Genomic DNA, 13,858 nt, shown 5'->3' on the forward strand with positions numbered 1-13,858 from the left:
CTTGACCACTTCGATGTTACACGTTAGGTATTCTATTTTATGGAGTTGAGTTATGAATACTTCCCATAGTATCAGTAAGAAATTGGAGGTATCTTAAATGTGGATGGGTCGAAGGATATTAAGGATGCTATGGACACATGTCACATATGTGGAGTGCTGTGGCTTGTAAATAAAAATTTAGAAATTATCAATAACATCAATGGGAGAAAAAGCAAATGCTTTCGCCACAAAATGCGCAGCAACAAATACAATCTTTTGCAACTAACACTGAAAGGAAAAATTGATGGTAGACATTGTCCAGGAAGTAGAAGATTATTCTGGCTAAGGAACTTACGCTAGTGGTTTGAACCGAGCCCATAGTCACTCTTCAGAAAAGCCATGGTCGTATTATGCTACATATCATCAATGCTCTTGGAGGACGAGACACTTACAGAAGAAGAATGCCCGGCCACACATGACGAGAATGTGCAAGACTCCTTCGATGAAGAATGGGTACCGCTGTATCTCTGGCCTTGATGTTCGATTGACCAATCACTCTTCGGTCCTGTCTGGGGTTAGGTGGGTCGGTAACACATTCGTCCTGTTCGCCTGCAACCACTGTCGATGCTTTGTGGACGAGTCTATAAAATACGTGGTAGTGTTGTGCCAGCAGCGTATCCAGGCCCTCTTTGACACCATGGCACAACCTTCACAGGCTCTGACTGGAGAAAATGGCGGCTTCCAATCATACAGAATTTTAATGATCAGAATGCGTATACAGTTCTGTAATTCTAATCATTCGTGTATTTATGATAATGATAGAAGCTGAAGAAATGAATTACAATTTGTACCACGGCTGGGACTTGAATCCAGGTCTGTTGCTTACTAGGCAGCTGTGTTTGCCATTACACCACCGTAGCAGTGTAGGTAACACAGGTGCATGGACGAGTCTATTCCGATGCCCTTCCTAACACAAACTCCAATTCACGCCTTCAGCCTATTTAAAACTCCTTAAATCGTCAGGCCGTGGCATAAATTTTAATCCATTTCTCCAGCTTCTATCATTATCGTAAATAAAGTTGAGACTCATATGTCTCAAGGAAAATTTATCACTCATGTATTGTCATGTGACGAATCAATGGAATACATCTCATTACACCCAAATCTCCCTGGTGTTGTAGCGAATACAACATAGTTTCTATACATTCCCATGAATGAAACCTCTGCAACGCCTCAGTTTGTTGAAACAGTCAAAAATAATCGAAGGACTGTACTGTTTGAGGCTTTAACGACATAATAAGTGCTTATACTGTTCCTGGGAGTAAGGCCGGCTTCTTGTAGGAATTGCACCGTTCCTTGTCATCTTGAGGTGTTGTCCAGAGGAGGAAATTTGTACGTAGCTCGCTAGAAAGGCGTAAGTGTCCGTAGGAGGGGAGTACTTGGGTAGTTTGTTTGCAGCATCTCTGGCGGAGATGCCACCGTTGCGTTCTCGGCGGATTCATTACTGAGCTGATATCCCGAGTGATTATTTCGCTCTCAGTGCAACAGCATTGTAATAAGAAAAGTAGACTGTCATATGCAATGATATTTTATTACGACGACGGGATCGGCAAGGTATACCAATTTCGCTACGTTTACTAATTAGAAGGACTTGGGACCACGAAGAAAATTAAACAGTGAAGCAGCTCGGCGCTAGAGAAGGAATAATTTATACACGGCAATAATTACACAGACTCCACGAATCTGAAAATATCGTCGTGCCTGTCAATTTATTCCTGCAAGTGGCTGGCCAGCGCTACCTGATATTGAGGAGACGAGGTACTGGCAGAAGTAAAGCTGTGAGTACCGGGCGTGAGTCGTGCTTCGGTAGCTCAGGCGAAAGGCAAAGATCCCGAGTTCGAGTCTTGGTCGGGCACACAGTTTTAATCTGCCAGGAAGTTTCATTGAGGAGAATCTTCGACTATAAGGTTATCGATGGAAGTTTATATAGTCTCTTTGTATTTTGTAAGAACTTAAAAATGACCTGTCATACGTAGCACATGCTACTAGGGTCGACCAGGAAGTAAATAACGTTTTGGCATAGCTAAATAAAAACAGATGATATCAGCACAAAACTTTATTTACAAAGTTACAGTACCTTGCTGTGTTTTTCAATGAAGTAGCCGTAGCTGTCAAGGTATTTATTATACCGTGGGACCAATTTGTTGCAATCCCACCAAAGATCTGAACCAGGATGACACTTCTTGTTTGAAGTCGCCATTGTCTGAAGATTGTTTTCTACCCAAAAATTACTTTAGTTTCGGGTATAAGTGAAAATCTCTTGGTACCAAGTAAGACGTTCAGGTTGAAACGTCCCCTTTTGAAAATTATTAATGGCTGTGCTATTAAACCTCTTACGTTATTTGATTTTCAAACAGCTGAGCAAAACTGAACGTACTCAGACATTTCTCTCTTTACGTATTCTGATCATCACTAAACTGACACACAATATTTTTAGCGCAACGCAATCTGACTTTCAATAATCCCTACAAAAGAATGGCCCTGACTAACAATAACCTATACCTTTCATGAACCACTTACCTCACAAAAATCTTCCGTTACTCGAACTACTGCAATACAGCGAGCGCCTATACTGCCAGCTAAATAAAAGATTCTAACTACTGAAGACACTAACTACTGATAGGCATAGTTAACAAATGAAAGATTTTGATAGAGAACAAACAATGTACACTCCTGGAAATTGAAATAAGAACACCGTGAATTCATTGTCCCAGGAAGGGGAAACTTTATTGACACATTCCTGGGGTCAGATACATCACATGATCACACTGACAGAACCACAGGCACATAGACACAGGCAACGGAGCATGCACAATGTCGGCACTAGTACAGTGTATATCCACCTTTCGCAGCAATGCAGGCTGCTATTCTCCCATGGAGACGATCGTAGAGATGCTGGATGTAGTCCTGTGGAACGGCTTGCCATGCCATTTCCACCTGGCGCCTCAGTTGGACCAGCGTTCGTGCTGGACGTGCAGACCGCGTGAGACGACGCTTCATCCAGTCCCAAACATGCTCCATGGGGGACAGATCCGGAGATCTTGCTGGCCAGGGTAGTTGACTTACACCTTCTAGAGCACGTTGGGTGGCACGGGATACATGTGGACGTGCATTGTCCTGTTGGAACAGCAAGTTCCCTTGCCGGTCTAGGAATGGTAGAACGATGGGTTCGATGACGGTTTGGATGTACCGTGCACTATTCAGTGTCCCTTCGACGATCACCAGTGGTGTACGGCCAGTGTAGGAGATCGCTCCCCACACCATGATGCCGGGTGTTGGCCCTGTGTGCCTCGGTCGTATGCAGTCCTGATTGTGGCCCTCACCTGCACGGCGCCAAACACGCATACGACCATCATTGGCACCAAGGCAGAAGCGACTCTCATCGCTGAAGACGACACGTCTCCATTCGTCCCTCCATTCACGCCTGTCGCGACACCACTGGAGGCGGGCTGCACGATGTTGGGGCGTGAGCGGAAGACGGCGTAACGGTGTGCGGGACCGTAGCCCAGCTTCATGGAGACGGTTGCGAATCGTCCTCGCCGATACCCCAGGAGCAACAGTGTCCCTAATTTGCTGGGAAGTGGCGGTGCGGTCCCCTACGGCACTGCGTAGGATCCTACGGTCTTGGCGTGCATCCGTGCGTCGCTGCAGTCCGGTCCCAGGTCGACGGGCACGTGCACCTTCCGCCGACCACTGGCGACAACATCGATGTACTGTGGAGACCTCACGCCCCACGTGTTGAGCAATTCGGCGGTACGTCCACCCGGCCTCCCGCATGCCCACTATACGCCCTCGCTCAAAGTCCGTCAACTGCACATACGGTTCACGTCCACGCTGTCGCGGCATGCTACCAGTGTTAAAGACTGCGATGGAGCTCCGTATGCCACGGCAAACTGGCTGACACTGACGGCGGCGGTGCACAAATGCTGCGCAGCTAGCGCCATTCGACGGCCAACACCGCGGTTCCTGGTGTGTCCGCTGTGCCGTGCGTGTGTTCATTGCTTGTACAGCCCTCTCACAGTGTCCGGAGCAAGTATGGTGGGTCTGACACACCGGTGTCAATGTGTTCTTTTTTCCATTTCCACAAGTGTTTTTACCTTAATAGTGTTCAAAAGTCATTTTATATATATATATATATATATATATATATATCTGTTCATGACATCCAGTCTTACAAATTTCCTTTTTCTGACGGACACACGTCCGGATCGTCCGCTCTCAAAACTCTGCCATGTCTCTCCCCACATCCACCACTGCTGGCGGCTCACCTCCAACTGCGTAACGCTACGCGCTGTTCACATCCAACTGCCCAACACTACAAAAGCGAATATTCAAACAATGCCAACTAGCCACAGACTGCACACAGCACAGTCAGTGATATCATACAGAGCGCTACGTGGCGTTACCAACATAAAAACCTAAACAGCCGACTTACAAAGTTCTTGCTGTATTCGTGTTGGTGCCTCATGATACTGTAATGACTGATGGCCTCCTACTCTGATCTTCGTCGTGTATCCTGGTTCTTCCTTGATTAAACATAATACATCCAATTTCTTCGCAGGAGACCCGATCATTACATTATCACCATAAACATTCTTTATTTACCTATAGATTTTGACATGCCATACATTTTGTGCATTCGGAAAACGAATGATACTACACACTTCGTATTTGTAGGAATTTTCGGTAGGTGTCACCATTTCGAAAGGTTACAGGACAAAGAGGCGTGAACGGTCGGTAAGAAAACTCGGCTCACACTGGGGCGTCGGAAGGCCAAGACGATTGCGTTGGTGGAGGACCGGTGCCAGACGTGGGGCACAATTATTCTTTACTATCTGGACGACCCACGTAGAACATATCTTGGGGTTGCCGCGCACTCCAGGAAGATGTTACGCTAAGTGCAACTACATTTCGAAGCCTTTCACTTTAACTCCTTCTGCAAAAGCTCCACAGCCCATTTGAAATTGTCTACGTAGTAAAAATAAGCGAGAATTTTAAAACTATGTATTCTGAGCACCAAGAGCCTTAAAAATTGACAAAACACGCTCCACTTTTGCAGATCGCGTCTTAGAGAAAAACAACCACCCGAGTGATATTGAGAGTGAGGTCACTATCATCAGCGAAAGGAGTAGTGCCAACGAAAAAGTTAGAACAGATGAGAACTCCATATACAAAAAGCTGTAATACAAGGAAAGAAAGTTTTGAACAAATATACAACACTGAGCGACAAAACACTATTTTCAGCACTTATGAATTATGCAAAGACACTTCCTCAAAGAAATCATAGTATATCAAACATCCTTGATTAACTACATACATCTGCTTCATAAACCTCCTCCTTCTCTCCCTCTCGCTTTTTCTCATTTATATATACGCTCCCCCAGTACACACACCACATAAAGCGTCTCACCAAACGATTCAGAGTTAGCGCCACAATGGACAGAAGCAATGCGATGAACAAGTGAGAAAAGCGACAATACCACAGCATCTCTAAATATGGGTGAAGTCATAAGTGTTTTCTCATATCTCTTTTTTGTGTAAAAATTCTTGTGAAAACAGAAAACGCATCAAAATGCACAACAGGACAAAAAAAAAACACATAATTACTACTCTCGAAAAAGTATTCCAAAATTAATATCTATTTAAGCAAATTCGTCCGATTGCTTTACATGTGACATACTGTCAAACGATAAAGAGGTATAAAAACAAGCCAACCTGTACCAATCCACTTTCACAATTAAGGTAGTTTCAGTTGAGCAACCGAAAAAAAAAATTTTAAAAACGCACAATTGATGGTTTTTTATGCTTAAACAGAAAAACGAATGTGAAATTTGTGTAGAACTTTTAGAACATTAAACTGAGATCCACGGAAGATGCACACAGATATTGAAACATCTTCAAATATATATACAACAATAAACACATTGTACTTTTTTAAGTCGGAGTTTAAAATATCACGTATCAAATTTACCCATTCAGTTGTGTTGACAACCTTTAAATTTGTGTGATTTATCGCGTAAACTAATATTTTTAGTAGTCCTGTGGAGGAACCCACGTTTTTCATTATTCAGAATTAACGAGCGCTTTTTCTATCCTGCAGATACTTTGTCTAAATCATTTTGCAATTCGTTTTGATATCTGAAGACTTTACTAAACAGTAAACGACAGTATCATCTGCAAACGGTCTAAAGGGCTACTGAGGTTGTCTCATAAATCGTTTACACGGGCTACGAACAGCAGAGAGCCTTATAACAATTCGTTGGGGAACCCGGATATCACTTCGATGACTTCCCGTCAATTGCTGGGAACTATGAACGTTCTGACAGGAGATCACGAACCCATCAAGAATACTGAGACGATACTTAATGGGCACGCTATTTGGTTAGAAGCCGCTTGTGAGGAAGAATTTATTTCACCCCCCCCCCCCCCCCCCTCTTTTCCAATTGGAACTACGTTCCTGTCAAAATGGTTCAAATGGCTCTGAGCACTATGAGACTCAACTGCTGAGGTCATTAGTCCCCTAGAACTTAGAACTAGTTAAACCTAACTAACCTAAGGACATCACACACATCCATGCCCGAGGCAGGATTCGAACCTGCGACCGTAGCGGTCTCGCGGTTCCAGACTGCAGCGCCAGAACCGCGCGGCCACTTCGGCCGGCCGTTCCTGTCTAAAGTTTTGTTATGTAATTGGGTTATAAAAAGTAAATAGTTGGTTTGTACGATCTTCGAAATAATCGTGTCCACATCGTTGCCTTAGTGCGGTGGCACCGCTTGGTAATCAAGCTTGAAATCACTTAATATAGGTTCTAAATCTCAACGGCTCTGTCTTCCTGAATTGTCGTCGACGTATTATCTTTACTGATGTACCTGCTTTTGCTCCTGTACTTCTTATTGGTGCTATGGATATTTTATTTAGCAAGTTTTAGATATTTAACAAACCACTGTGGAGCTGTATTGTTGTAATTGGAGCATGTTCTCGGTACGTCGACGAGACCGATGTGTCGTAATATTTCTGCGAGGTACACAGTACTTTCTATTATTTCGATAATGGTTTCATGTGCATAAACGGTATATAGTCGTGCAGATTAGAACACAAATGTTATTCTATCCTAATACTGTACATCAGAGTATCTGAAAATGACAGCCAGTTGCTGTCGAAATTGGTCATGAAATAAACTAATTCACATCAAGCAATCTTGGCTTCTAATATTACGAATTACATCATTAGATCGCACCAAAAACATGTCTAAATTAAATGAAATTTAAGGGATCTTTCTTCCAGGCTGCTCGTAATTATTTAATACTATTTTTTACCTTTGTGGAATGTCTTTTTCACTCTGAGTTTATACACTCCTGGAAATTGAAATAAGAACACCGTGAATTCATTGTCCCAGGAAGGGGACACTTTATTGACACATTCCTGGGGTCAGATACATCACATGATCACACTGACAGAACCACAGGCACATAGACACAGGCAACAGAGCATGCACAATGTCGGCACTAGTACAGTGTATATCCACCTTTCGCAGCAATGCAGGCTGCTATTCTCCCATGGAGACGATCGTAGAGATGCTGGATGTAGTCCTGTGGAACGGCTTGCCATGCCATTTCCACCTGGCGCCTCAGTTGGACCAGCGTTCGTGCTGGACGTGCAGACCGCGTGAGACGACGCTTCATCCAGTCCCAAACATGCTCCATGGGGGACAGATCCGGAGATCTTGCTGGCCAGGGTAGTTGACTTACACCTTCTAGAGCACGTTGGGTAGCACGGGATACATGCGGACGTGCATTGTCCTGTTGGAACAGCAAGTTCCCTTGCCGGTCTAGGAATGGTAGAACGATGGGTTCGATGACGGTTTGGATGTACCGTGCACTATTCAGTGTCCCCTCGACGATCACCAGTGGTGTACGGCCAATGTAGGAGATCGCTCCCCACACCATGATGCCGGGTGTTGGCCCTGTGTGCCTCGGTCGTATGCAGTCCTGATTGTGGCACCCACCTGCACGGCGCCAAACACGCATACGACCATCATTGGCACCAAGGCAGAAGCGACTCTCATCGCTGAAGACGACACGTCTACATTCGTCCCTCCATTCACGCCTGTCGTGACACCACTGGAGGCGGGCTGCACGATGTTGGGGCGTGAGCGGAAGACGGCGTAACGGTGTGCGGGACCGTAGCCCAGCTTCATGGAGACGGTTGCGAATGGTCCTCGCCGATACCCCAGGAGCAACAGTGTCCCTAATTTGCTGGGAAGTGGCGGTGCGGTCCCCTACGGCACTGCGTAGGATCCTACGGTCTTGGCGTGCATCCGTGCGTCGCTGCGGTCCGGTCCCAGGTCGACGGGCACGTGCACCTTCCGCCGACCACTGGCGACAACATCGATGTACTGTGGAGACCTCACGCCCCACGTGTTGAGCAATTCGGCGGTACGTCCACCCGGCCTCCCGCATGCCCACTATACGCCCTCGCTCAAAGTCCGTCAACTGCACGTACGGTTCACGTCCACGCTGTCGCGGCATGCTACCAGTGTTAAAGACTGCGATGGAGCTCCGTATGCCACGGCAAACTGGCTGACACTGACGGCGGCGGAGCACAAATGCTACGCAGGTAGCGCCATTCGACGGCCAACACCGCGGTTCCTGGTGTGTTCGCTGTGCCGTGTGTGTGATCATTGCTTGTACAGCCCTCTCGCAGTGTCCGGAGCAAGTATGGTGGGTCTGACACACCGGTGTCAATGTGTTCTTTTTTCCATTTCCAGGAGTGTATGTTTATTTAGCAAGGTTTTTTTTTAGCAGTTGAGGCGAAAGAACACAACAAGACGTCCTCTGCTCAGGTATAAAAGAACTCTCGTAATTCGGTGACCGCTGCGTATCTTGTTAACGGACCGTAAAAAATGCCGCCGGGTACATGGAAGTTTTCCTGGAAATAGAATCGTCCGGCGATGACAGCGCGGGGAACGGGCTGAGTGGCCGGAGAGGCGATAAGCCGGTCACGTCTCGCTCCCGCCGTCACGACGCTGCCGTCATTAGTGGGCGGCGAGGCGACGGAGCGGCGCCAATTAAGGCAGCGAACTGCCGCCGCAGTTTGTCACCCTGCGGAATGCGCACATCCGGGACCGCGGCGCACACCTCGCCGTCCGCTCCGCACTCGTAAAATGTCGATCGCGAGCCGAGCCGTAAATCAGCACTCTCCGGTATAATGAAAAACCTGTAAAAACGGCCACACTTCAGCGGAAAAAGCGATCCATATTTATTTTACTGCCTCTCCGGAGTCCGTCGAAAACGCAGCGATCGTAGTGGCATTAACATCGGATACGGCGAGTTTTATTTGGCCGAGCACAGTATTCTGTTTTCCCATATACAGTTATTAGCGTCCCGTACTAGCTTCGGAGTGGTGGCTGTAAGTATCTACGGCCGGTCGTCTAGTCTGGCGTGGCGGTAATAAATTATACACACAAACCTTCCTCGTGAATCAGTCTGTCTATTACTCAAAACCGTATCAAAATCGCTACTGCAGTGCCGAGATTAGTCTTCACGTACGGACAGAAAAACGCGAACACGGCGGGGGACTTTAATTCATAATACAAATCATATAAATGACGCAGCGCGACATCATTATTCGAATGGGGCGGAAATTGATAGATGTGATGTACATGTACAAAAGAGCAAATAACTACAATTTCAGAAAAATTTGAAGATTTATTCAAGAGAAAATCTGTATATTGAGCAAGCAGTAAAGGAAACAAAAGAAAAATTCGGAGTAGGAATTAAAATCCATGGAGAAGAAAAAAAACTTTCAGGTTCACTGTTGACATTGTAATTCTGTCAGAGACAGCAAAGGACTTGGAAGAGCAGCTGAACTGAATGGACAGTGTCTTGAAAGGATGATATAAAACTAACATCAATAAAAGCAAAACGAGGATAATGCAATGTAGTCGTATTAAGTCGGGTGACGCTGAGGGAATTAGATTAGGAAATGAGACGCTCAAAGTAGTAAAGGAGTTTTGATATTTGGGCGCAAAATAACTGATGATGGTCGAAGTAGAGAGGATATAAAATGTAGACTGGCAATGGCAAGGAAAGCGTTTCTGAAGAAGAGAAATTTGTTAACATCGAGTATAGATTTAGGTGTCAGGAAGTCTTTTCTCAAAGTATTTGTATGGAAGTGAAACATGGACGATAAATAGTTTGGACGAGAACAGATTAGAAGCTTTCGAAGTGTGGTGCTACAGAAGATTGCTGAAGATTAGATGGGTAGATCACATGACTAATGACGAGGTATTGAAAAGAATTGGGGAGAAGAGAAATGTGTGGCACAACTTGACTATAAGAAGGGATCGGTTGGTAGGACATGTTCTGAGGCATCAAGGGATCATCAGTTTAGTGTTGGAGGGCAGCGTGGAGGGTAAAAATCGTAGAGGAAGACCAAGAGATGAATACACTAAACATATTCAGAAGGATGTAGGTTGCAGTAGGTACTGGGAGATGAAGAAGCTTGCACAGGATAGAGTAGCATGGAGAGCTGCATCAAACCAGTCTCTGAACAAAACAACAACATTCAAGAGAATGAGCTATACAAATTGAGCAAGTGAATAACGCTTTGGTGCACCTCTGACACTTACGCAAGCAGTTATTCGGGGTGTCATTCATCGATAGTGTTGTGGATCTCATCCTGGAGGATATCGTGACAAATTCTGTCCAACTGGCACAATAGATCGTCAAAACCCTGAACTGGTTGGAGAGCCTCGCCCATAATGCTCCAAACGTTCTTCACTGGGGAGAGATCCGGCGACCTTGCTGGTCCAGGAAGGGTGTGGCCAACACGAAGACAAGCAATGGAAACTGTCCCGTGTGAGGCGGACATTATCTTGCCAAAATGTAACCGTTGAATGGCTTGACATGTAGGACAACAAAACGGGGCCTAGAATATCGTCGACATACCGCTGTGCCGTAAGAATGCCGTGGTGACAACCATAGGGCAACTGCTATGAAAAGAAATGGCAACCCAGACCATCAGTCCTGACTGTCGAGTCGTATGTCGAGCTACAGTCAGGTTGGTTGCGCCGTCCGGGGCGTCTCCATACAAGTCCTCGTTGGTCATATGGGCTCAGTTCGAAGCGGGACTCCTCACTGAAGACGATTCCATTCCAGTCAATATGAATCCAGGCCGAAGACGTGTGGTCTGGGGTGCCACTTCTTTTCATAAAAGGATCCCTTTCGTTGCCATCCACAGCATCCTTACAGCTCAGCGGTATCTCGACGATATTCTTAGCCCCGATTTATTGCCCTTAACGGAAAACCAACAAGATCAGTCGATCTCGCCTCAGTTGATAAGTTCGGGCCACTATAAGTAGGGCCCTCCAACCAGCTCGGAATTTTGACGACCTAACGCGCCAATTGGACAGAATTTGCCACGATATCGCTCAGGATATCCAAGAACTGTATCAATCAATGCCAAGCCAGATAAGGGCCAGAGATGGAACAACGAAACAAACCTTTTTTTTAAAAAAATTGCATGTAGCCGATTTTCCAACTACCTCACGTTTGTAGATTTTATGGTGTACTAATTTGGACCTGTGGTTGGTTTTGGTTGGCACCCAATGGACGCATACAATGTAAAACAAAAGGTAAAGTGCACATAGAATTCAAATGACAACAAAATCTGTCATAGACCTTAACCTAAAAATAGCCTGTATGTGTGTATTTAAGGAAAAAAATGGTGTTGAAACATGTTTGAGTGGCAAAACAAAACAATAATTTGTGTCCAGAATGAGATTTTCACTCTGCAGCGGAGTGTGCGCTGATATGAAACTTCCTGGCAGATTAAAACTGTCTGCCCGACCGAGACTCGAACTCGGGACCTTTGCCTTTCGCGGGCAAGTGCTCTACCAACTGAGCTACCGAAGCGCGACTCACGCCCGCTACTCACAGCTTTACTTCAGCCAGTACCTCGTCTCCTACCTTCCAAACTTTACAGAAGCTCTCCTGCGAACCTTGCAGAACTAGCACTCCTGAGAGAAAGGACAGAGCACTTGCCCGCGAAGGGCAAAGGTCCCGAGTCCGAGTCTCGGTCGGGCACACAGTTTTAACCTGCCAGGAAGTTTCATATCAGCGCACACTCCGCTGCAGAGTGAAAATCTCATTCTGGAAACATCCCCCAGGCTGTGGCTAAGCCATGTCTCCGCAATATCCTTTCTTTCAGGAGTGCTAGTTCTGCAAGGTTCGCAGGAGAGCTTCTGTAAAGTTTGGAAGGTAGGAGACGAGGTACTGGCAGAAGTACAGCTGTGAGTACCGGGCGTCAGTCGTGCTTCGGTAGCTCAGTTGGTAGAGCACTTGCACGCGAAAGGCAAAGGTCCCGAGTTCGAGTCTCGGTCGGGCACACAGTTTTAATCTGCCAGGAAGTTTCAATAATTTGTGTACTTAACCCATCGTTAATTGATATTATTTTTCTACAAGCAAGGGAACTGAGCTCAAGACTCCAGTGATAGACATGGAAGATTATTAGTGACGGTTACGGCGCAAAGTCAGCGCCGGCACGCCAGATGGGAACGACAGGGAAGAGAAGGCTGTGAGAAGAGATCAGCCAATCGTACGGTGGTCGACCTCCCTCCAGGAGGACAACGCGCCAGCAGCGGCTCCTAGGTGAAGGCACCGCGCCCGACTGGTGGCACCCGACTTCGATAGCAGCGTCAACGTTAGACACTTCGTTAGGAATCTCTACGTAGTACAGACTTGTGGTTGTCTATACTGAAGAAGACTGATCGTTTCCCATGTCGCCTTTGTTTGCGACACATACCAAAAATAAGTAATTATAATTGTCCTTTACAATAAAACTCATTAATACGAGTTGTTTGATTGTTCGTCTAGCGAACCGAGTATGCAGGATTCCTAGACACAACATTGACTATCTGGAAGAACACGTTGTTGGAGTGAAACGACACCACCAGCGCCACTGGGTGTGTGGTGGGAAAAAAGACAATGAGATTTAAAAGTACTCGAAGACGAATTATGTAAGTACTGAATCCATAATTTTCGGGCTATGTGTATCTGTAACTCTTGTTCACACTGAAACCCAGCAACGTTTCACTCCGCTAGAGCAGACAAAACAATATGGCGTAACCCATTGAATTATATTTGAGTAATTGGTTATTATGTTTCTTATATTTTTAGCTGAATCCAGAGCATAATAAATGAAGAAGCGACAAGCAAAAATGTAGATGCAGTGACATTAATGCGATGTGAATCACAGATGCAGCCATATCACTGTACTGGCTTCTGTATCAGTTTTGCTGAAGAGTTGCTACTTAACGCGCTGAAAGCGCTGTCGTTTTGAAATACCGGATGTTGACGGGTGCGTTGATTCATTTCCTTGTCGAAACCACCCGCAGCGTCAAAAGAACCAATGACAAAACAAAACGTCCTTAAGTAAGAATCACAGATAACTTGTTATTCAAATATGAAGTATTGCATTTACATGTTAAAACAAGCCTCAGTGCTGATTTCCTCTATCTCCGTTGGATCGTTTGATTCATTTCGTCACTCGTCTGTAGGATATGTTCCTAATTTTATGATTATAATGCCAGTTTTCGAAATTAAGATTTTCATTGCTTGAAATCATGTATCCACTATAGAACCATTATGTTACTTCTTGAGCCATTATCCTTCTCGTAATTGTAGAATATTTTAGAAATATTGTTGCATCCCGTATAACATCTTCTATGAAGTAATGTGTAACAGCATTTGCACTCGAACAGTTGGAATGACTGATTTGATCGGAACTGAAGAAAAATTCTTCAGTATAGGAAGTTTGT

Source organism: Schistocerca piceifrons, chromosome 5 (genome assembly GCF_021461385.2).
Source record: "Schistocerca piceifrons isolate TAMUIC-IGC-003096 chromosome 5, iqSchPice1.1, whole genome shotgun sequence".
In the NCBI taxonomy this organism is placed as follows: Eukaryota; Metazoa; Arthropoda; class Insecta; order Orthoptera; family Acrididae; genus Schistocerca; species Schistocerca piceifrons.